Below are 26,194 nucleotides of genomic sequence, written 5' to 3'. Positions count from 1 at the left end.
ACTTTCTTGTTAAAAGATTTGATTACAACAAATTGAGACCGACAAAATGCAGATCATAGATCATTGCGCTCTATGTGTGGAGGCGGGAGAGACATTGGACTATATTTTTCTGCATTGCAAAACGGCCATGTATGTATGGGAAAGAATCCTTCGCAGATTTAGTATATTATGGGTTTTTCCTTCCAAGCTTGCTGAGCTACTGAAAAGCTGGTCTAATGTTCCTTGGCAAGGATGAGGTAAAATCCTATAAAACCATTTGATGAAAATAAGAAAATGGGGTGGAGTGACTAAACATAGAGGTACGAATATCAATTAAATATTCATATGAAGATTGCACCACATTTAGTTGCAACCGAACACATTTCAACATTAAGCTTGTCCCCTTCCTCCAAATTTAACAACCAAGGATAGAAGTTTAAGATTGTACTAATCAAAATAACTAAGAGGGTGTACGTTCGAATTAATACGACTCAATCGATAGAATATGGAAACTCAGGAAAAAAATGAAATAAGAAAAAGGTCAGACGGAAGGTTTGATAACAAATTCAGGTTTTAGATATGTACAAAATAAATAAACAGAAAGTACCAAGAGGGGAAGTAAAAGAGCTAGGATCCTTGCATGGAGTGGCAAAATGAAAGTGTAAGGCAGCTTTCATTAACTCTACCTAAGGGCCTCTCCAACTCTCATTCTCAAATTGTGTAGTTGTAGAAGCCCTTGAGGGAGAGTGAATGACAGATGCATTGTTAGAAATAGTCCATTTGAACTCTCTAGGTTCATCTGCACCTTCAATGCTAAAACCAGATGAGGAGTGCGACTTATATAGAGCTACCCATGTGGGGTCCATAAGATCAATCGATTGACTTTAGGATAAAGAAATGAAAAAGAATAAGTTCCTCTTGTTTGTCGAATGGGTATGTTCCAGAATGCCAATAAGTCATGTTTTAAAAGATAAGATTGGATAGTATTTTAGTCATGTGTAGAAGTTTCAAGAGGCCAAATTTTATCAAATGAGGTATTTTTTAATCATTTATGCCTTCGCTACGATTAAGCGAATGATCCCACGACGTGAAATTTGGTTTATTTGCGAGATCTTGTGATGTTTAAATGTTGATAAATTTTTTCCTTATTCGAATCGAATTCTCTATCGCACCTTCTCGCTGCAGCAAGAAGGGAATCAAGTAGAGATTATTATTCGACACTTGATGAAAATAATTAGTACAATTATATACACCATACTATGCCAGTAGAAGATCACGATAAGTTTTCCATATGGTCCCAACTGGTTGACTTTTGGAAAACTTAAGAGGCAGCTTCAATCCTTAACATGGGAATAAAATCTATTGAGGATAATATTCATGCACCTAAAGTTAATTTGACATTCCTCTAAGCCTTAACATAGACAAGACAACCAGCAATCGATCACTTTTTTATCCTTTTTATTTTCACAATGCATTTCTTCACAAGGGTCAAGGGGTCTCCTACACTAAAATCTATGAATTTCCCTGAAGTATGTAAGCAAATTCATGTATTTATGAACCACATGAGAGTGAAAGGCCCTTACACAAACACGTGACTTAAGGCATAGCCTTTTTTCATTAAATATATCTCCTATAGAAATAATGGAGGAGACCCAATTGGCAAACAACAGGAACATATTCTTTATCATATGTACTATATATGTAGAAATCAACACAGATGTTAAAGTTATATTCTCAACATGCATGCCTAGCTAGAGGCTATATAAACTATATTGGCTTACAAGGAAGATACAAGTGAGAGATTGTTGTCTTGTACCAAGGCATTTAAGCATTCACTCTCCCTCAAGGGCTTCCGCAGCTACCGTTTGAGGTAGATGCCGAAGTCCTTGGGGGAAGTGCATGAGAGTTGCCTTGCTCTTTCTTGCCTTAATCACTGCCTCTAAATTCACCTTTTTTCCTTGAATGTTCCTCTTTGTGAACTTCTATTTTTCTTTTCATCTTATCTATCCCTTGAACTGTATACAACTCCCTTGGCGTTGGCACAATGCCAAGGGTCATAGGTACATTGCATGCATATATATTAGATGATCTTAGATTGTTTAATCTAGCATTGCACGATCCAACGGTCAGATCTCAAAAGATCTGTCATATTCTAGCAGGGCCTACTTGTGGATAAACTACCCAATAATCATGGTATAATTGGATTATCTCAGCCATCCAACTAGTGATCGCGTGAACATATTTCGATTTTAAGCCATGCCTGGAAACCATGATTTTTGTTTTTTTCATGATCAATTATTTTCTCAAGTGGTGAGAGAGGGGTCGGGCGGGTGGGAGAAGGAGAGACTTGAGAGGTCATGAATGAGCAATGTGTGAGAAGTGGCTACAAAACAAGGAAAAAATTAATCATATTTTGGGTTGAGGTTTTTGTTCCCTGATTTTTCAGACTTTTCTTACCCTCTCTACACTAAGCCTTCTCTTGTCTATCCTTCTCCCACCCTCCATTGGGTAAGCTAATATTTGAGGAAAAACAATCATGGTAGCCAAATGTGCCCTTAAATTTTCGGAGTTTGCATCACTTTTTTTTATTTTATCGAGTGACACATAACTCAGTTGGAAGGTCATTAGTGTGTCATCACCAAGATTGTGGTTTCGAGCATAAAAGCCTTTGCAGAGTTCAAAAACTTGGTGTGGGAAGGTTAATGAAGTCTGTAACTATTGACTATTGACGGGATGCGTCGTTGTGTTTGGTTGCACAAAATCCTGACAGCCGTTGGAATTTTGCTTGGCTTTGGGATGTCATTTCGTGTTTGGTTGCCAGCCAATATTGCATTGAACTCCTTGGAGACTCCTTGGGATGCCTCCTGGGTGATTATTGTATGTCTTTCTGAGATGTAATTCTTGTCCCCTTCTTATAACTTTCAATCGAAATTCTACGAAAAAAAGGTAAAAATGACTCGAAGATTTTGGGGAATGGTGCTCTCTCTCTCTCTCTCTCTCTCTCTCTCTCTCTCTCTCTCTCTCACTTGTCTATATTGGTAATGACACAAATTCTCCTTATTCCATTACCCTCTGAGTCTATGCCATGAAACACTGGTTACCACTATTCTCTGAGGTAATTTTAAGCAAATCCAATGCTTGCCTGCTGCCTGTTGACTACTTACTCCACTACTCTCGGAGTCTATGCCGCACATCCAAACATAACCACATTGGCCAGTGAAGGTAAAATCATGAGTTTTGCTTGGACTTTTCTACTTGGCGGATCTCCATAAATTGGAGCTGTGATATTCACTTGAAGGGTTAGTTGGACGTAGAAGGATAGTCGTGGGGTATATATGTGGGAAATAGAAAATATGAAAGAGGATATATGAGGGGTGAAAGTGAATAGGGTTTGACACAGATGAGAGGCTAAAGGGTGAAATCTTTGAAATATATGTTTGTATGATTGGTGTACGTGATGGGACCATGGCTCATGGAAAGGCTGATAGTTGTGCCATTGAAGGCCTCATGTAGCACGTACGGGCATATCACATGAAGATTTCTGTCGACAATTATTGCTAGAATTGCCTACAGAAAGACAGAAAAATATGATTTGCTAGAATTCCTAGTTATCCGTATTTTATCCTAACTCGGCTAATAGGAAAAAATTTCCATTTAAAAGAAAATTAAATGACATTTCGTAGGGGCTATGTTGAACTACGGCCTCGAGTAGATAATTTGCTTTGGCATCTTCTCTAGAGCAAGGTTTTAAATTTCGGTTTCGGTACCCATTTCGGACCCCACCGAAATCTGAAATTTCACCGAAATCTGAAATTTCAGCGAAAGGGAATAGGTTTAAGAAAGAAATGTTCACTAGTAAATACAACTTTCTTGTAGTGAGTATTTTGGTCAGTATTTGTATAGGAGTAGATTTCACCTCTGTCGCGACTAAGTGTGTTGGCCGAAATCAGCCCATTCACTTTTCCTTTTCCGTGAATGGTAGGCCGAAAATACAACTTTCTTGTAGTGAGTATTTTGGTCAGAAGTTTAAGATTGTACTAATCAAAATAACTAAGAGGGTGTACGTTCGAATTAATATGCCTCAATCGATAGAATATGGAAACTCAGGAAAATAAATAAATAAGAAAAAGGTCAAAGAGAAGGTTTGATAACAAATTCAGGTTTTAGATATGTACAAAATAAATAAACAGAAAGTACCAAGAGTCAAAGAGGCACCAGGAGGGGAAGTAAAAGAGCTAGGTTCCTTGCATGGAGTGGCAAAATGAAAGTGTAAGGCAGCTTTCATTAACTCTATCTAAGGGCCTCTCCAACTCTCATTCTCAAATTGTGTAGTTGTAGAAGCCCTTGAGGGAGAGTGAATGACAGATGCATTGTTAGAAATAGTCCATTTGAACTCTCTAGGTTCATCTGCACCTTCAATGCTAAAACCAGATGAGGAGTGCGACTTATATAGAGCTACCCATGTGGGGTCCATAAGATCAATCAATTGACTTTGGGATAAAGAAATGAAAACGAATAAGTTCCTCTTGTTTGTCGAATGGGTATGTTCCAGAATGCCAATAAGACATGTTTTAAAAGATAAGATTGGATAGTATTTTAGTCATGTGTAGAAGTTTCAAGAGGCCAAATTTTATCAAATGAGGTATTTTTTAATCATTTATGCCTTCGCTACGATTAAGCGAATGATCCCACGACGTGAAATTTGGTTTATTTGCGAGATCTTGTGATGTTTAAATGTTGATAAATTTTTTCCTTATTCGAATCGAATTCTCTATCGCACCTTCTCGCTGCAGCAAGAAGGGAATCAAGTAGAGATTATTATTCGACACTTGATGAAAATAATTAGTACAATTATATACACCATACTATGCCAGTAGAAGATCACGATAAGTTTTCCATATGGTCCCAACTGGTTGACTTTTGGAAAACTTAAGAGGCAGCTTCAATCCTTAACATGGGAATAAAATCTATTGAGGATAATATTCATGCACCTAAAGTTAATTTGACATTCCTCTAAGCCTTAACATAAACAGGACAACCAGCAATCACTTTTTTATCCTTTTTATTTTCACAATGCATTTCTTCACAAGGGTCAAGGGGTCTCCTACACTAAAATCTATGAATTTCCCTGAAGTATGTAAGCAAATTCATGTATTTATGAACCACATGAGAGTGAAAGGCACTTACACAAACACGTGACTTAAGCCATAGTCTTTTTTCATTAAATATATCTCCTATAGAAATAATGGAGGAGACCCAATTGGCAAACAACAGGAACATATTCTTTATCATATGTACTATATATGTAGAAATCAACAAAGATGTTAAAGTTATATTCTCAACATGCATGCCTAGCTAGAGGCTATATAAACTATATTGGCTTACAAGGAAGATACAAGTGAGAGATTGTTGTCTTGTACCAAGGCATTTAAGCATTCACTCCCCCTCAAGGGCTTCCGCAGCTACCGTTTGAGGTAGATGCCGAAGTCCTTGGGGGAAGTGCATGAGAGTTGCCTTGCTCTTTCTTGCCTTAATCACTGCCTCTAAATTCACATTTTTTCCTTGAATGTTCCTCTTTGTGAACTTTTATTTTTCTTTTCATCTTATCTATCCCTTGAACTGTATACAACTCCCTTGGCGTTGGCACAATGCCAAGGGTCATATGTCCATTAATTGCATGCATATATATTAGATGATCTTAGATTGTTTAATCTAGCATTGCATGATCCAACGGTCAGATCTCAAAGATCTGTCATATTCTAGCAGGGTCTACTTGTGGATAAACTAACCCAATAATCATGGTATAATTGGATTATCTCAGCCATCCAACTAGTGATCGCGTGAACATATTTCGATTTTAAGCCATGCCTGGAAACCATGATTTTTGTTTTTTTCGTGATCAATTATTTTCTCAAGTGGTGAGAGAGGGGTCGGGCGGGTGGGAGAAGGAGAGACTTGAGAGGTCATGAATGAGCAATGTGTGAGAAGTGGCTAAAAAACAAGGAAAAAATTAATCATATTTTGGGTTGAGGTTTTTGTTCCCTGATTTTTCAGACTTTTCTTACCCTCTCTACACTAAGCCTTCTCTTGTCTATCCTTCTCCCACCCTCCATTGGGTTAGCTAATATTCGGAGTTTGCATCACTTTTTTTTATTTTATCGAGTGACACATAACTCAGTTGAAAGGTCATTAGTGTGTCATCACCAAGATTGTGGTTTCGAGCATAAAAGCCTTTGCAGAGTTCAAAAACTTGGTGTGGGAAGGTTAATGAAGTCTGTAACTAGGGGTGAGCATTATTCGGTTAAAACTGAATAACCGAACCGAACCGAACCGAATTGGCTGATTCGGTTCGGTTTTTTTCTTTTCGGTTCGGTTTCGGTTTTTTTTTTTCGGAAATTCGGTTATTCGGTTTCGGTTTCGGTTTTATAAAAAAAAAATTCGGTTAACCGAATTAACCGAAATAATGGATGAAAACCATTATTTCCCCAAAAAAAGTGCTATATGTGTACTCCGTAGGATGATCAAAACCGTCAATTTGATTGATCACAACTTAATTAGGTTATGCTCAAAAAATCATTTCGATCGGATGATCCTAGCCCTCCGATCCAAACCGAGATTTTGATTTTTTTCCCTCTTTTCTCCCACAATTCGGTTATTCGGTTATAACCGAATAACCGAATAAAATTTCGGTTCGGTTTCGGTTCGGTTTTTGGCAAATTTCGGTTCGGTTTCGGTTACCGAAATTTGGAACCGAAATTATTTCGGTTTCCAAATTTCGGTCTATTCGGTTCGGTTTTAACCGAATAACCACCCCTATCTGTAACTATTGACTATTGACGGGATGCGTCATTGTGTTTGGTTGCACAAAATCCTGACAGCCGTTGGAATTTTGCTTGGCTTTGGGATGTCATTTCGTGTTTGGTTGCCAGCCAATATTGCATTGAACTCCTTGGAGACTCCTTGGGATGCCTCCTGGGTGATTATTGTATGTCTTTCTGACATGTAATTCTTGTCCCCTTCTTATAACTTTCAATCAAAATTCTACGAAAAAAAGGTAAAAATGACTCGAAGATTTTGGGGAATGGTGCTCTCTCTCTCTCTCTCTCTCTCTCTCCTCTCTCTCATTTGTCTATATTGGTAGTGACACATATTCTCCTTATTCCATTACCCTCTGAGTATATGCCATGAAACACTGGTTACCACTATTCTCTGAGGTAATTTTAAGCAAATCCAATGCTTGCCTGCTGCCTGTTGACTACTTACTCCACTACTCTCGGAGTCTATGCCACGCATCCAAACATAACCACATTGGCCAGTGAAGGTAAAATCATGAGTTTTGCTTGGACTTTTCTACTTGGCGGATCTCCATAAATTGGAGCTGTGATATTCACTTGAAGGGTTAGTTGGACGTAGAAGGATAGTCGTGGGGTATATATGTGGGAAATAGAAAATATGAAAGAGGATATATGAGGGGTGAAAGTGAATAGGGTTTGACACAGATGAGAGGCTAAAGGGTGAAAATCTTTGAAATATATGTTTGTATGATTGGTGTACGTGATGGGACCATGGCTCATGGAAAGGCTGATAGTTGTGCCATTGAAGGCCCCATGTAGCACGTACGGGCATATCACATGAAGATTTCTGTCAACAATTATTGCTAGAATTGCCTACAGAAAGACAGAAAAATATGATTTGCTAGAATTCCTAGTTATCCGTATTTTATCCTAACTCGGCTAATAGGAAAGAATTTCCATTTAAAAGAAAATTAAATGACATTTCGTAGGGGCTATGTTGAACTACGGCCCCGAGTAGATACTTTGCTTTGGCATCTTCTCTAGAGCAAGGTTTTAAATTTCGGTTTCGGTACCCATTTCGAACCCCACCGAAATCTGAAATTTCAGCGAAATTCGGGCCGAAATTCGGTAATAATTAAAAAAATTATTTAATTAATTTCGAAATTTGGACAGAAATTCCAAAATTTCAGCTGAAATTTTGTAACAGTTTCTTTTTTTTTAATAAATTACATTAAATCGAAATTTCGGCCGAAATTTGGTATTTCGCGACATTCCAAATTTCGGCAAATTTCGATTTCGGTCCTGACCGAAATCTGAAATTTCAGATTTCGGCCGAAATCTGAAATTTTGGATTTCGGCCGAAATTTAAAACCTTGCTCTGGAGTATTGTATTAGAACTCTCTCTCTCTCTCTCTCTCTCACACACACACACACACACACACACACACACGCTCCCCAACCTAGTCTCCCAACTAACCCTTCCCAAGTGTATGAGCAGTATGGATTGATGAAAGAAGGGGCCCACAATCATGAGCAATCCGGATATGAAATGTGAGGCCCAAAATGATAATTATTGGGGATTCGCTAGAGGCAGAAGTGCAGAAGGCATTTCACGAATAGGCTGTTGCATGTGAGAGCAGCCGCACCTGCTCACTTTTCAGCAGATTTTGTCTTCATTCATGATGCGGCTGCTTTCATAAGCAACAGCCCCATCCGTGAAATGTCTTCTGCGATGGACGCTAGCAAATCCCTAATTATTTTTATGAAATTTATCCAAAAAAAAAAACAGCTTATCTAAAGCATGGTTTAAAATTTCGGTTTCGGTAACTGTTTCGGACTCTCGGAAAACTGAAATTTCGACTGAAATTCCAAAATTTCGGTCGAAATTTGGTACTCTCATTCGAAATTTTGGACCAAAATTCCGAAATTTCAGACCGAAATTTTGTAACATTTTTTTTTTAAATAAAAAATGCATTTTCTCGAAATTTCGGCCGAAATTTGGTAAATGGCGAAATACTTAATTTCGACAAAAACCGGTTTCGGTCCCCTCGGTCAAAATTTTAAACCATGATCTAAAGTGTGTGTGTACGTACCACATAGGTTCTAGCAATTTTTCATTGATTTGATAATTGATTAATAGTGGCCAACACCTTTCATTGATCCATATTTGCTCGTTTGTTAAGGGATTTCCGCTATTTATAAATTTTCAATCAAAAATATTTATTACCATTGGATGTATTTGAGTTCTTGAATCAGTTACTTGGATTTGAATCAGTTACTTGGATCATCCAATTTACATTATTGTTGTGCTTGAAATTGGAATACTCTGATTTTATGATGTGCAAGGGCTTGATAGCTTAATTTTTTCCCTCTAACCTTTTATTGCTTTGATCAGCCATTTATGGTGTGTTCCATACTTTCATTAATCCAAATTTGAATAGATTTTAGAGAGATTGGGGGGGGGGGGGGGGGGGGGGAGGAGGAGGAGGAGGGATCTCAGTTGAGAGAGAAAGGGAATAGGTTTAAGAAAGAAATGTTCACTGGTAAAATACAACTTTCTTGTAGTGAGTATTTTGGTCAGTATTTGTATAGGAGTAGATTTCACCTCTGTCGCGACTAAGTGTGTTGGCCGAAATCAGCCCATTCACTTTTCCTTTGCCGTGAACGGTTGGCCGAAAATACAACTTTCTTGTAGTGAGTATTTTGGTCAGTATTTGTATAGGACTGGGCTGCTATATTTTTCTTCTTCTCCAAGCTGGTGGAATTGGAATCTGGATGGAATATAATGAAATGGAGTCACTTTGAGGTTCTCTATGAAATGAAGCATTGAACGGGGCTGCTACGAAGAAGTTCCGGGAGGTGGTAGGTTCGAATCCCACTAGGGTAGATCTGATATGCTTAGTGTGTGACTCGTCGGTTTTTTCTTTAGAGTTTGATACGAAAAAACAAAACGAAAGAAAAAAACAATGGACCAGTCCATAATTAATAACCTAGAACAAATAACAAGCTCATTGCTTTGTATTTTCTAAATCCAATATTTCTTTGATACACCTAATTCTTCAGCGAAGTTTGCCAAATCTCAGCTAATATCTTCTGTTGTAGCAACCTTTCAGTTGCAAAATGTATATTGATTTGAGTTTTGGTTTCCCACATGGTTATCTTTTTTGTTAATATCAACACAAGGTTATTATATGTTTTAGCTCCTAATAAAAGGAAGTGAGTTGTTACCTTTCTTTAACCGATAAGCAGTTTATGTTATTACAATTTACAGGATGCATAGGCAGCCAGAACATGTTATGAATTTCTTACTTGCTGAGATGGGTACGAGTGGATCTCTTGATGGGCAGCAAAGATTCCTAAAAACTTTGAAGGGATACTGAGAAGATATGGCAGTAAGTTTCTATAATATCACCTTCATATATGCATACTTTTTTTTAGCATAAGCCATATATGCGTACTTGCACTGAATGGTGTCGCCTTCTAGTATATATCAGAATCTTTTGAGTATATGGGGGTTTGTGCCGTGGAAAAAGAAAGGGAAATTATTGTGGAATGTGTGTTTGCTAGCTACGTGGTAGGTGGTTTGGAAGGAAAGGAACTCTAGGGTGTTTCAGGGTACGGCCAAATCACCTTATTATCTGTACATGCGGATTATAGCATTGGTCATATCATGGGTTAGATGTCTTCCATCATTTCGTTTTGTATCGGCCATTGATCTTTGGGAAGGTTGGAGGGAAGTATGCTCTAGTAGTGAGAGCAAAATTAACATAGTCCAAAGATGGGAGCCTCCGATGCTAGGATTGTTGAAAATCAACTTCGATGGTGCTTGTTTTGGAAACCCGGGTCCGGCAGGGGTGGGAGGCCTTTGTCTTGATGAGTTTGGTGAGATACTTTGGGCTTTTTCTGGCCCTATTGGTGTGTCTGATTTTTCGGAGGCGGAAGTCAAAGCGGCCTATTTTGGGATCAAGAAGTTGAGTAGGGAAGTCTTGGACCATATTATTGTTGAAGAGGATTCATTGAATGTGATTCAGTGGTTGAAGGGTGGAGCAGCTCCTCCTTGGAGATTTTTGGCATTATTTGATGAAATTGAGGATTTTGTTGCGGGTTCGGCTATTGTCTTTAAACGCGTTTGGAGGTCGGCAAACGAAAAGGCGGATGTGTTAGCCAAGCTGGGTGTTGGGGGGAGAGTATTCTCTGGTTCGATCATCTTCCCCCGTAGTTTAAAATTGTAATTTTTGTTGTTTTTTCTCCTTCTTTCCTGTATCTTTCTTGTTTTTGTTCTCTGGGTTGCCCCTTCTCGGGTGCTCCCTTTTCATTTTATACAAATCGCTATTTCAAAAAAAAAAATCAGTATGCCTTCATATTTTTCCCATCGTTGAACCTTCCTTTTCCTTCTGAGGACACGTTTGCTCACATGCTGTGTTAGTGATTTACCTAGTATGCCTTCATATTTTTCCCATCGTTGAACCTTCCTTTTCCTTCTGAGGACACGTTTGCTCACATGCTGTGTTAGTGATTTACCTAATATCATTGTAATAAGGGCCAAGCTTCTTTCCGCAAAAAAAAAACATAAAATCTGCACTTGCGAGGAAAAATGTGAAGACCCAAGCTTTCTCTATTTGCTTTTGTCTAAATTTTGACGAAAATTTATCTGCCATTCCGTGTCAGTTTCAGCTGACATTTTGAACCATGCCTTAGGATTACATCGGTTAAGGAAGGAAATTCTGTTTTCTTAGAAAAAAGTTTCTGAAGGACATGTTGCATAATTAGAAATTGGAGCTGCGCTATGATGCAAAAGAAAAACAGAAAATGAAGTAATGCTTGCATGCATAACCTATCTTTTTTTCTTTTTTTGGGTAATTAAGCTGGGATTGAACCCCTGACCTCATGGTTGAAGCGCAAATCCTTAACCAGTTGGGCTAAAGGCTCAACCCCAAGCTATTGTTAATTGCTAAACTAAAACATTGGTGAAGATATAATTCTTAATAAAACCATTAAAAAAATGATTCTCAAGAACTCAAATATTTAGAAGTATAGCATGTGGATGCTCAGGGAGGATGGAATGGTGGAACAAATGCATTACTTACGTAAATATGCTTAGCAAGGAGAATCAGGACAGTTCATCAGCGAGGCAATTTGATGAATTTTAGACTATTGATGTTGTCCTCAAGTTGATTATACTTTTTAATTTTTACCCACAAACATTAGGCCTAACATTCTCACCCTGTTTGAATTTCCTGCAAGTATTAATCCTATAAGTAGTGAGGTTTATGACTGCTTTTCTGAGGGGAAGTTATGTTTGGAATAAGAAAAACACTTCTTTGTCCCAAAATAAATGCCTTTTTGTGATTCTCATTTATCCAATTTAGTCGAGTTTTTTTGTTAGATGGTGCTCTAACAATGTCCCATGGAACACCCGATCACATCACTTCTTTTATTTTTTATGTGTTTTTATTTTTTTTGAATGGTGAATCATATTAGAATGGAAAGGGAAGCCCGAGGTGGGACAGCCCAATAGAACATATTACAAGATAAGAAAGCAGAAACAGAAAAACAGAACAAGACATGGCTGATCAAGGGGGAAAATAAGCAAACCGTTGTAAAGAGCCACTATTCACACCCCTCTTGGCTAACAAATCAGCCTTCTCATTGGCTGCCCTCCTCACATGCTTCATGACAGCCGATGACCCTGATATAATCTCGTGGATCTCATCTATGAACGGCAAGAATCTCCAAGGAGGCGTCACTCCCCCCTTAAGCCACCGGATAACATTTAAGGAACCCCCTTCAATAATAACCTTGTCAAGACAATCACCACTTATTTTCTTGATACCGTAGAATACCGCCTTAACTTCTGCCTCCGAAGCATCGCATACACCAATCGGCCCATAGAAGGCCCATTGAACAACACCCTCACCATTACGGCATAACCCTCCCACCCCGGCCGGCCCGGGATTACCAAAAGAAGCACCATCAAAATTAAGTTTGAACATACCAAGAGGAGGCAGGTTCCTATCTTTGGATTATGCTAGGCAATCTGTCACTACTAAAACACACTTCCCTCCAACCTTCCCAAAGGTCAAAAGCCGAAACAAATTGAAATGATGGAAGACATCTCGTCCATGAAATCACCAAGGCGATAATGCTCATGTACAGAAAATACGGAGACTTCGCCTAACCCTCAAAGATCCTAGAATTTCTTTCCTTCCAAAGACATCTCGTCCATGTGTTTTTATTGAGCGGTGACATTTCTTATTATGTTTCCAGACGAGTATGTCATATGCAATGGCTGTAAAAGTCCGACACTATAATTTCAAAGGAGAACAACCTGTTCTTTCTCCAATGCGAACAGGTATTACTTAGCTTTGCTCTTTACACTATACTAAATCTCTCTCTTTTTTTTGAATGGTCCACTATACTAAATCTTATTGCCATCATTTCTATGTTGGTCTCTTTCCAAAAAAAAAAGTTAGTCCTTGTTTATATTTGAATAAAGGGAATTGGGTAACTGCTGATTTTATCTTGAGTTAGATACTTGCCTTTCTGAGTTTTGTTTTGCCATTATTTCTGTTCTTTTGATGAGGCCTGTGATGATTATTTCAAAAATGGCCTACATTGTTTGATTCTCTCATCCGTGATAAGAATCTGCATTCATTCTGTGGCCTCTTTTACAAGAGATTTTATATGATACATGGCAGTGTAAATCGGTGTTAATACCTGCCCACAGAAGAGAGAGGCCTACCTATTGAGATGATCTAACCTGTTCCTTTGTTGGTCTCTCTCTCTCTCTCTCATGTTATTTTCTTTGTTTTTCAGTGTGGTTGCTCGCGGTCTGTTGCAGCTATCAAGGCTGGTTTTGTGGCTCGTGTTGGACGTCGTAAGGCTGGGACATGATTGGGTAACATGGTTTTATTATCTTCAAATGTCTTTAAAACCCTATATATTTGCTCTAGTTTTCTAGTGTTTTTCCTTAAAAGCCTGTGATTTTGCCTGACCATTTCTATGTAAAGCTACAATATTACTTACTATTTTACATTTCCTGAGTTTGAATTTTGGATCTTATGTGGATGGAAGGTGACAATATTGGTTTAAGCGTAACCCTTTTTCAAATATTATAGATGGGCATGCAATGGTGGGGCCCAAATATTAACTGTACATTGGTGGGTCCCACCATAAGATGGGCATGCACAAATCAGGTAATCGACCCGAGTCGACTCACCAAATTAGCCACAAATGGCCAAAATCTTCAGAATTCCAATCATAGATCTTGAATTATGGATACACGCTGATAGATGCCTATGGATAGTTATCCATTGTCTGTCAAACAAAAGTAAGTAGTGTATTCAGAAAAGCACTTTATCTTGAAAAACATAAAGATGAGGCAATTCCTAACAAAAGCTAGAATTCCACTTATTCTCACTTTTTAATACAACATCTTTCAGGAATAAAAACATTTGGGACAGGAATTATCCAAAACAACCCATGCTGAAATACTGGGCTATGTTGAAATGCGTTACATTCCAAACTTCCACTAAGCGAAACTTTCAAATTGAGAGAAACCTTGGAATTAAAAATGGGCAATCAAGGGCCAAATCCTGCTTTCAGAAAACAAGGGTTAAGAAAGCAGAGAATATATGAATAACAATAGAAATCTCCTTCTCTGAGGAGGAAATCCGAATCGCTCTGTTCTCTCTAGCTCAGGACAAAGCCCCTGGTCCTGACGGATTCTGCTTGGCATTCTTTCAGACGTGTTGGGACACAGTTAAACCGGATCTTGTTCGTTTTTTCCAAGAATTTTTTGAGGGTGCTATTCTCGACAAGGGGACGGGGGCAACTTTTCTAGTCCTTATTCCCAAAATTGATGGAGCATCCAAAGTATCAGATTTTCGCCCGATTAGCTTGATGGGCAGCCTATACAAAGTGCTTGCGAAGGTGCTGGCGGACCGTATCAAAGTGGTTCTTCCATCCATTATCTCGGTAAATCAGAGTGCTTTTCTAGGCAAGCGTCAAATTCTTGATTGTTCCTTAACAGCAAATGAGGCCATTGACTATTACCGGAGGACAGGGGAAGGCAGCATACTGTGCAAGCTTGATATGGAGAAAGCATATGACCGTGTGGATTGGGCCGCTCTAGATTATCTTATGGGTCGTATGGGGTTTGGGGAAAGGTGGAGAGGGTGGATCCGGAATTGCTTATCCTCTGCATGGTTTTCTGTTCTCCTCAACGGCTCAGTAAAAGGATTCTTCAAATCCTCTAGAGGATTGCGGCAGGGCGACCCTCTCTCTCCATTTCTTTTCTTGATAGTGGCCGAATCCTTATGCAGTATTCTGAAGAAAGGTAGTGACATGGGGCTATATAGAGGATTCCTAATTGGGAACAGTAAGGTGGAAGTCTCGCTGCTTCAGTTTGCGGATGACACCCTCCTGTTCTGTTCTCCGGTCCTCTCCCAACTTCTCAATCTTAAAGCCATGCTTCGGTGTTATGAGATGGTCTCAGGTCAACGATCCAATTTTGGCAAATCTCGGTTGTATGCGATTAATGTATCTGAGAGCGAGGCCTCCTTCGCCGGAATTATGGGGTGCGGTCTAGATGTCTTTCTCGCTACATATTTGGGTCTCCCCCTCGGGGTGGGCCGTCCGAGACACAACCTATGGGCTCCTATTATACAACGGATTGAGCGTCGGTTGGCCACATGGAAGCGCCGTTTGGTATCCAAAGGAGGTAGATTGGTGCTTATAAAGGCTGTTCTCTCTAATATGCCGATTTATTTTCTTTCCCTTTTTCATTGTCCCGCTTCTGTTGCTAAGCGCATAGAGCAAATTCAGAGACGATTTTTGTGGGGTGGTTCAAGGACTTCCAAGGGGGTCTCCCTTCTTAAATGGCGTCTAGTCTGCTCACCAATTAAAAATGGAGGTTTGGGTATCAGGAGAGTCCAGCTCTTTAATCAGGCCCTTATGGGCAAGTGGTTGTGGCGATATGGAGACGAACACTCCTCTTTGTGGGTTCGGGTCATTGACAGTAAGTATGGTTCATCTCATGGGAATTGGGACTCTGTTGATAATTTTAAAATCAAAGGAATCACTGTATGGAGGGACATATTGCGTTTGAAGTCCGTATTTGCCTCTGGAGTGCGCTTCCGAGTCTATAGGGGGGATCACATTCGGTTTTGGCAGGACCCTTGGTGTTCGTCCCATTCTCTCCAAGTTTTGTTTCCTGCCTTATATATTGTATCTTCTCAGAAAGATGCTTGGGTATCGGAATGTTTCGCTCGGGTACAAGGGCAAGTGGAGTGGACTCCCAAGTTCCGCAGAGCCTTCTTTGTTCGGGAGTTAAGCGATTACAGCGCCCTCATATCCTTATTGGCCTCCTGCTACATCAAGTCTTCGGGCGTAGATCGTCGAATTTGGATTTGGAATCCGTCGAGGATTTTCTCCGTTAAATCTTTTTATATCCATCTGACCCCCACTCTAGTGGAACATGCGTCCTCCGCGGTTTGGCGCCACGCGTGCCCTCCAAGAGTTCCTTTCTTTGGGTGGTCGGTTAGCTGGGGACGAATCCAGACGATGGATTTCTTGCGGAAGCGAGGAATGTGGCTGGTGGATCACTGCCCGCTATGTCTATCCGCCGGGGAATCCATCGACCACCTTTTTATACATTGCCAGGTTGCTTCATATATTTGGGGTCATCTCTTTTCTAGATTTGGAGTCAGTTGGGTTGCTTCCAATTCTATGGCCGAATTCATTCGGAGTTGGGACTGGGCTCCGTGGAAGAGGAAAGGTAGAATTTTGTGGAAGATGTGTCTCTTAGCATCCTGGTGGTTCTTGTGGAAAGAGCGGAATGCGCGGGTCTTTGAAGGGAAGGCCCGGGCCCCATATTGGATATATATACAGGTGGTAGCAGCGGTCATCTCCTGGGCACGTTCACTTCCTCTTTTTCGGTTTGTTTTTGCGTATGCCCTCTGGGAAGGGTGGTCCACCATATGCATGGAATCAGTTACCAAAGTGAAATCTCGGCCCTTCTGGTCCCCCCCGCCGCCGGAGTCTCTGAAGCTCAATTTTGACGGTTCCTCTCTCGGCAACCCAGGAGTGGGGGGGTTATGTCGGAATCACAAAGGGGAAGTCATTTGGGCCTATTCGGGGCCTCTTGGATTTGCCGACTCGACTGAGGCGGAGGTTAGAGCCGTTCACAGTGGGATTCTCTCCATGCCTCGCTTGGAGTGCAACAGACTGATAGTCGAAGGCGACTCCGTAAATGTTATTCGCTGGCTTTCGGGAGCCGCTTCTCCCCCTTGGCGACTTGTGCCTTTCTTTGAGGAGATAGAGGATAGAGCAAAGGGCTACTCCATGGTATTTCAGCATGTCCGGAGATCGGCCAATGTGGCAGCCGACTCCCTGGCTAAGAGCGGTGTTTCTCGGGCCGAATTGGAGTGTTTTGACTATCTCCCCTCTTGAGTTATTGTTTTGCTATTTTCTCTGCTCATTGTTCCAACAGGACCATCTCTGTTCTTCTTCTTCATATATATATATATATATATATATATATATATATATATATATATATATATATACATATTCTGTTGCCTTCTTCAAAAAAAAAAACAATAGAAGAGATATGAACTTAAAACGCTGATAATATTTATTACTTTAACCACAACTTGAAAAAGAAAGATTGATTTCCCTCAAATATCTCAAGGTAAAAGGACACTAATATTGGAGATCCCCTCTTGTGCCACATGTGTTTGTTATTGGATCCGTGTATCTATCTGTTGAACATAAGAATGGCCATATGATGGTGAGAACACCTTGATTGGATGATCAAGGCCCTTGATCAATAAAGCGTCATTTAGATTTAGGAAGAGAATCATCAGATCAAGATGGGATCAGTGATATTTCCATCCTCTTTTCCATCATTTCCACCCTCTTTTTTGTCTTAATTTTTTCGAAAGATGGCTGCATTTCCACTTCTTCTGTTGTGTTTTCATAGTCATTTTCAAAAAAAGGCAACCAAATGGGGGTAATGCTGAGATAGGGAGTGAAATATCATTTCCCTATTGGATATTTGCAACGTCATTTATACAATTTGTTCTTGAAATGACCCGATATTGCTGGGCTGTTCATGATAGGGATAGAAATCCTTGGACAAGCTGTTAAAAGGATTGGTTATCGTGCTCAAAAAGTTTTATTTCGAATTAATCTTATCTGTTGTTCACTGATTTTATTCTTGTAATATTTTATCCAACATACCATTCGAAAAATATATTTTATCCAAGATCAGAGGTCAAAATGCATAGAGGATAGCAAGTTTATGGAAGGATAAATTAATGGAAATGATTTTAGCACAACTATGTTTTGATACATACGCTCGTGTATCTTGTCTTTTAGTATTTAATTGTCATGTAATTGCTTCTTGGGAGCTGTACAAACCCTTTTACAGCTCTTTAAATACTAAAAGACAAGAAACATGAGCGTCTTGTATCAAAACATGTTTGTGTTGAAATCATTTCCCTATATTAATCCCTGGCTTGCTATCCTTTGTTTTTATTTTTAATGTTGAACAGTCCCATTAGATTTCGAACTTGCAACACTTGAATTCTCGAAGAAAATAAAGACATGGATCAGAGAATAAACCCTCCTCCTAACTACAAGTGATAATAGAAAGTTGGGTAAGGATATTTCCACCAATTAAACTCGTACCCAACCATCTCTTTATTTAAAAAGTGCACCTAATTTTGAATATTTTGTAGCCAACGAAAAAATTCTAATGGCATACAAATGGGTGGAGATATTTGTTTCATGATCAAAAGGAAGGATGAGAGAATAAGGTGATATCAACTTTGTTAAACTATTAACATATATGTATAACCATAATGAAATTGGAGTTGAGAAAGTACCTGATTGGAAAAATTGAGTAAAACTATTAAGTGAGTTTAATTACCTGCAACGATCAGGACAAGAAAGAACAAGGCAGCTTTCATCTACTCTACCTCTAGTGCCCAACACTGGTAGTTGAAAGCCATTGAGGGAGAGTGAATGATAGATGCCTTGGAAGAAAGTAGTCTCCTTTCAGCTTTAAAGTTTCATTTGCTTATTCTTCCATGCTAATACCAGATGGACTCTAATGGTTATATAGACTAATGCATGCGGGGTCACTAAGATCTTTAATAGTTCTACCACTAAAGATAAGATAAAGAATATGTTCCTCTTGTTTGCCAATTGTTCATGTTCCAGAATGTCAACCAGCCATGATTTTGAAGATAAGATCGTATAGTTTTTAGTCATGTGCTTAACTCTCAAGAAGGGTTTTCTGATCATTTGTCGATGATTATTAAGCTAATAATTTCATCGAACGAAAGTTGATTTAATTGAGCTTTCATTATGTTCATGCGGCAGTTAGCTTTAAAATTTCTAGAATTTTCAGTAGTTGCACAGTTTGTTTGGTGACGCGAATCAAATGTGATTTTACAACGTGGCAAGTTGTCATCGAACCAACGAAGGGGGATTATATTCGACAATTATACAACTATGTAGGTCTACTAATTATAAGTGAATTTACTGATATATTGATCATATTTATACAATGGTTAGCAAAACAAAAATTAGTGAATTAGAAAGTAAAAACACCAAGAGAAATTTGCTTCTTTATATAGCTTTTGTTGTCTCTCAGAGACTCAACAGGGTCATATAGATTAGAAGCTGCAAACCCATGCATGTAGTTCAATTAAGAAAGAGTTCTTTTAGAAAGTTGAATGCTATGTGGGGTCGAGTTGATACAACTAATAAATACATAATATAGTTCAGTGGCCCAATTGGTTGACTCTTAGATAACCTTAAGAGGTAGCTTCTATCCCTAAAGAGGGAATAAAGTCGATTGAGAATCTTAATCATGTATCCAAGACATTCGTTCTATATCTTGGCACATATATGAAAATTCCTTCATGGACTTTCTTATCTTTTTTAACAAATCAATTTGTGCATTTGTTTCATGAATCCATCCATGAGACTGATAAAATATTGATTTTCTTGGAATAGATAAACAAAATCATACACTGCATTCAGCATATCAAATTACAACATATGTAGAAATATAAATGGACATGTTTTTTTGTAAAATATAAAATATTATCCACAAGAACATCACCATGTACAACATGGCCGTTGAAAACCATGATCATTACTAGAACTGTAGGTTTTTTTATCTTAAAATAATCTGTAATTGAGATTATGGAGGAGACCCAGTTGGAAATTATTCTTTATGGTAATCTACGGTTCAAGAACCAAGTGTATCAGTCGCTAAATGTATAGGTCTATACAGGTGAATGATATGTTCTATGTTTAGCTTGCAAGGGGCGAACTGTTACGGCCCTGAGTGGGGGCTTCCCTAGGTAAGTGACTAGGTGGGACCCAACATAGCATGGGACACGTTTAACGGGCCTAGCCTAACACAATCCATCGGAGCTTTTTGGAGCTTTTGGCGAAAGGACATCCCATCTATAAGATTTAGGTCTACAATAACCAATCCTTTATAGCTTCTCTTAGTTTTTCTCTATTACATTCATCTAACATGTAAGGGTTTGTTGATTGGATGATTGGGGTCATTCAGATGGATGATGTTTGGACAGTGGCACATCCATTGATGGGGCCCATAGTTTAGTGGTTCCAATAGGAGGGGTATCACCCTCACATAACCGCACTCCTAGATGATCCAACATTCCCTGCTATTTGAACAATCATGGTGCATTAAGGGTAAAGTGGGCAAAAATACATATTTAGTGGACAAAAGACTTTTGATAAGATCGTTGGGATGATTTGGCAGGCATAAAGATTTGTGGACAAGATACATATTTAATGGGCAAAAGACTTTTCATAAGATTTATGGGATCATAAAATAATAATTCGAAAGGCCTGAAGATTTTTGTTTGCACTCTAGCAATCTGCTGTCATCGTAAACACGTGTCCCTCATTGGGCTTGTGAAATAATAGCTACCCACACCATAGAATCATTCTCACTGAATCTACATAATTCGAGGAACATGGCCGATGCATATGTATAGCTGTCTGAGTTAACTCAACTAGTCAACTCTGGAGGTATCTCGAATTGTCCTTTCCCATCACAAGAACTAGCCTCTTACAATCTTATGCACCCTAAAAACCTATCACATGTATGTCGCATTTACCTCTGCCGCACTCTGTGCACTCCATTTCAAATCAACTGTTGAGGCCATAGGAATACTTTTAGCCACCATATTTCATACTTCACGGATATAATCCACTACACTTATTTCCCTTCATTAGAAATAGCAACCAACTGTATGTCATTTTTAAGGTTCCAACTTTAGTGGAGTACTTGCAACCAAGGTTTTAAATTTCGGTTTCGGTACCTATTTCGGACCCCACCGAAATCCGAAATTTGGTTTTAAGCTTCGAATTTCAGAAAATTTCGGTTTCGATCTCCACCGAAAATCTCGGATTTCGGTCGAAATTTAAAACCATGCTTGCAACACTAGAATCTAACCTGGAAAGGGACATCAAATTCCTCTGAAACATCACAACACCGAAAATGTGCACTACTCTATTGAACATTTCGATCTTCACCGTCCCGAGTAATGTGACGTCACATGTCAACCCATCACATAAAGACATTTTTTCTGCCCTTCCTCCTGTAACGTATCAAGGTATTCTCTTCTAGAGCATACACGAATAGAACATTGTCAGTCTAATATCTACTCATTATGAGAAGTAATATTGATACCTGTGCAGACTAAGAGAACATCTCCAACCACCTTGTTTTGCTCACCGCCATTACTACTGTAGTATTTTCAAAACCACTGACATTCCCTTTTTCAGCATGTTCTGTACATTGTTGCTTCAAATGGTCAAATTTCTTACCACAATAAAATTGCATATCTTTCTCACTGACCCTGGATCTCAGTTTTCCCAATTGTTATCGTGCAACTTCTTCGTATTCTTATCATTTCCTTTTCACTGTCATAGAAAGACCCTGTTAAACTAGGACATCATTCACTCTTTTTTGCAATAGAGAGAAACTACATTTTCAATCAAATTTGTTAATCTCAACTTTTGAATTTGAGCCAGTTGCCACCAATTTAGACCAACATCAGATCACTCCAAAAAAATAGAAAAAACAATTAGACTTGGGTTCTGATCGTCCAAATTTTCTAGTAGTCCGATGCAATTATCACTCATCCAATTGTCTAGGGAACGACCAATTGGTCTTTAGTCATCCAATCAGTATCAATAATTGATTGGATAAGGTGCGGATGATTGTACAGATGTTTCTCTTATTGGCTAGACGGAGAAATTAGCATTTCAGAAAGTTCTTCTTTTCTGTCCTAATTGATATGAAATTTCTTTGATCGACCCACACACATTCAAAATAAAAACTAAACCATACATGGACATGAAATGAAGGTTAGCTAATAATGAAACTCCATCTCCACCTAGAATATGCATTACGATTTCAAAACTCTTCATTTCTTGATCGTTCTTTTCCAACAATCTCTATCCGCATCAATGAATAGAAAGAGTAAACAAAGAACACAAGTTGCACAAACGATTGAGAATCTATCTTCCATTATAAGTAACAAGCATAAAAGATTACAAAATGCTATTCACCAATCCTTTTACCCAAATCCTTACATGCTCAACACTAACTGCCTGAAATATCAAACCCAAGAGCAGCCCCATCTTGATTTGCATGCTCGCCACTTTCATTTTTGCTCTAGTTTTTCTTCTCTATTGATTTACAAAAGGGAGGTGGTATTCTTATAGAACAGCCCCATCGCACTTCGGGCTATTAGGGTCTTTCAATAGATCTTTTGATTACAACAGTGGGAAAAACCATTTTATTGTTTAATCTTGTAGAAAGATTTTATGTCGTCCTCGCCAAGGAACTTTCATGTTAAAAGATTTGATTACAACAAATTGAGACCGACAAAATGCAGATCATAGATCATTGCGTTCTATGTGTGGAGGCGGGAGACATTGGACTATATTTTTCTGCATTGCAAAACGGCCATGTATGTATGAGAAAGAATCCTTCGCAGATTTAGTATATTATGGGCTTTTCCTTCCAAGCTTGCTGAGCTACTGAAAAGCTGGTCTAATGTTCCTTGGCAAGGATGAGGTAAAATGCTATAAAAAGGTGACACTATTGTCCACCATTTGGGTGTTATGGAATAAGAGGAATGCTAGAGTGTCTGAAGGATTAGTGAAGACACCCCGTTTCACTACATTAAGGTGATAGCCCTGGTCTTCTCTTGGGTTAGAGCACTTCACAGCTTCCAATTTTTCTCAACATATGACTTATGGTGTGGATGGCCTAAGGTATGCACCAATATTGAGCCGAGGCCAGCCATTGTACAAGCATGGGATCCTCCTAGTTGCGGACATTTCAAGTTGAATTTCGATGGCCCTAGAGAACCCCATGCCTGCTGGAATAGGTGGCCTTTTATGTGATCATGACGGAACAACAGTATGGGCTTTCTCAAGTCTTATTGGGAAACTCAGGAAAAAAATGAAATAAGAAAATGGGGTGGAGTGACTAAAAATAGAGGTACGAATATCAATTAAATATTCATATGAAGATTGCACCACATTTAGTTGCAACCGAACACATTTCAACATTAAGCTTGTCCCCTTCCTCCAAATTTAACAACCAAGGATAGAAGTTTAAGATTGTACTAATCAAAATAACTAAGAGGGTGTACGTTCGAATTAATATGGCTCAATCGATAGAATATGGAAACTCAGGAAAATAAATAAATAAGAAAAAGGTCAGAGAGAAGGTTTGATAACAAATTCAGGTTTTAGATATGTACAAAATAAATAAACAGAAAGTATCAAGAGTCAAAGAGGCACCAGGAGGGGAAGTAAAAGAGCTAGGTTCCTTGCATGGAGTGGCAAAATGAAAGTGTAAGGCAGCTTTCATTAACTCTATCTAAGGGCCTCTCCAACTCTCATTCTCAAATTGTGTAGTTGTAGAAGCCCTTGAGGGAGAGTGAATGACAGATGCATTGTTAGAAATAGTCCATTTGAACTCTCTAGGTTCATCTGCACCTTCAATGCTAAAACCAGATGAGGAGTGCGACTTATATAGAGCTACCCATGTGGGGTCCATAAGATCAATCGATTGACTTTGGGATAAAGAAATGAAAACGAATAAGTTCCTCTTGTTTGTCGAATGGGTATGTTCCAGAATGCCAATAAGACATGTTTTAAAAGATAAGATTGGATAGTATTTTAGTCATGTGTAGAAGTTTCAAGAGGCCAAATTTTATCAAATGAGGTATTTTTTAATCATTTATGCCTTCGCTACGATTAAGCGAATGATCCCATGACGTGAAATTTGGTTTATTTGCGAGATCTTCTGATGTTTAATTGTTGATAAATTTTTTCCTTATTCGAATCGAATTCTCTATCGCACCTTCTCGCTGCAGCAAGAAGGGAATCAAGTAGAGATTATTATTCGACACTTGATGAAAATAATTAGTACAATTATATACACCATACTATGCCAGTAGAAGATCACGATAAGTTTTCCATATGGTCCCAACTGGTTGACTTTTGGAAAACTTAAGAGGCAGCTTCAATCCTTAACATGGGAATAAAATCTATTGAGGATAATATTCATGCACCTAAAGTTAATTTGACATTCCTCTAAGCCTTAACATAAACAGGACAACCAGCAATCACTTTTTTATCCTTTTTATTTTCACATTGCATTTCTTCACAAGGGTCAAGGGGTCTCCTACACTAAAATCTATGAATTTCCCTGAAGTATGTAAGCAAATTCATGTATTTATGAACCACATGAGAGTGAAAGGCACTTACACAAACACGTGACTTAAGCCATAGTCTTTTTTCATTAAATATATCTCCTATAGAAATAATGGAGGAGACCCAATTGGCAAACAACAGGAACATATTCTTTATCATATGTACTATATATGTAGAAATCAACAAAGATGTTAAAGTTATATTCTCAACATGCATGCCTAGCTAGAGGCTATATAAACTATATTGGCTTACAAGGAAGATACAAGTGAGAGATTGTTGTCTTGTACCAAGGCATTTAAGCATTCACTGCCCCTCAAGGGCTTCCGCAGCTACCGTTTGAGGTAGATGCCGAAGTCCTTGGGGGAAGTGCATGAGAGTTGCCTTGCTCTTTCTTGCCTTAATCACTGCCTCTAAATTCACATTTTTTCCTTGAATGTTCCTCTTTGTGAACTTCTATTTTTCTTTTCATCTTATCTATCCCTTGAACTGTATACAACTCCCTTGGCGTTGGCACAATGCCAAGGGTCATATGTCCATTAATTGCATGCATATATATTAGATGATCTTAGAGTGTTTAATCTAGCATTGCATGATCCAACGGTCAGATCTCAAAGATCTGTCATATTCTAGCAGGGTCTACTTGTGGATAAACTAACCCAATAATCATGGTATAATTGGATTATCTCAGCCATCCAACTAGTGATCGCGTGAACATATTTCGATTTTAAGCCATGCCTGGAAACCATGATTTTTGTTTTTTTCGTGATCAATTATTTTCTCAAGTGGTGAGAGAGGGGTCGGGCGGGTGGGAGAAGGAGAGACTTGAGAGGTCATGAATGAGCAATGTGTGAGAAGTGGCTAAAAAACAAGGAAAAAATTAATCATATTTTGGGTTGAGGTTTTTGTTCCCAGATTTTTCAGACTTTTCTTACCCTCTCTACACTAAGCCTTCTCTTGTCTATCCTTCTCCCACCCTCCATTGGGTTAGCTAATATTCGGAGTTTGCATCACTTTTTTTTATTTTATCGAGTGACACATAACTCAGTTGAAAGGTCATTAGTGTGTCATCACCAAGATTGTGGTTTCGAGCATAAAAGCCTTTGCAGAGTTCAAAAACTTGGTGTGGGAAGGTTAATGAAGTCTGTAACTATTGACTATTGACGGGATGCGTCATTGTGTTTGGTTGCACAAAATCCTGACAGCCGTTGGAATTTTGCTTGGCTTTGGGATGTCATTTCGTGTTTGGTTGCCAGCCAATATTGCATTGAACTCCTTGGAGACTCCTTGGGATGCCTCCTAGGTGATTATTGTATGTCTTTCTGAGATGTAATTCTTGTCCCCTTCTTATAACTTTCAATCAAAATTCTACGAAAAAAAGGTAAAAATGACTCGAAGATTTTGGGGAATGGTGCTCTCTCTCTCTCTCTCTCTCTCTCTCTCTCTCTCTCTCATTTGTCTATATTGGTAGTGACACATATTCTCCGTATTCCATTACCCTCTGAGTCTATGCCATGAAACACTGGTTACCACTATTCTCTGAGGTAATTTTAAGCAAATCCAATGCTTGCCTGCTGCCTGTTGACTACTTACTCCACTACTCTCGGAGTCTATGCCACGCATCCAAA

General features: G+C 38.8%; 1 non-coding gene across 1 annotated transcript; it reads left to right on the top strand.

Moving 5' to 3' along the window:
• The first annotated feature begins 13,352 nt into the window (after window positions 1–13,352).
• On the top strand, window positions 13,353–13,440 carry LOC143852074 (small nucleolar RNA SNORD34). The gene has a single exon (XR_013236653.1). It is a non-coding gene; the product is annotated as a small nucleolar RNA SNORD34 (small nucleolar RNA).
• Window positions 13,441–26,194: the final 12,754 nt, after the last annotated feature.

Source organism: Tasmannia lanceolata, unplaced genomic scaffold, assembly GCF_043159265.1.
Source record: "Tasmannia lanceolata isolate RefF3 unplaced genomic scaffold, GAP_Taslan_0.1 ptg000018l, whole genome shotgun sequence".
Taxonomy (NCBI): Eukaryota; Viridiplantae; Streptophyta; class Magnoliopsida; order Canellales; family Winteraceae; genus Tasmannia; species Tasmannia lanceolata.
The sequence above is the reverse complement of the archived record's forward strand: the minus strand, read 5'-3'. Positions and strand labels throughout refer to the sequence as shown.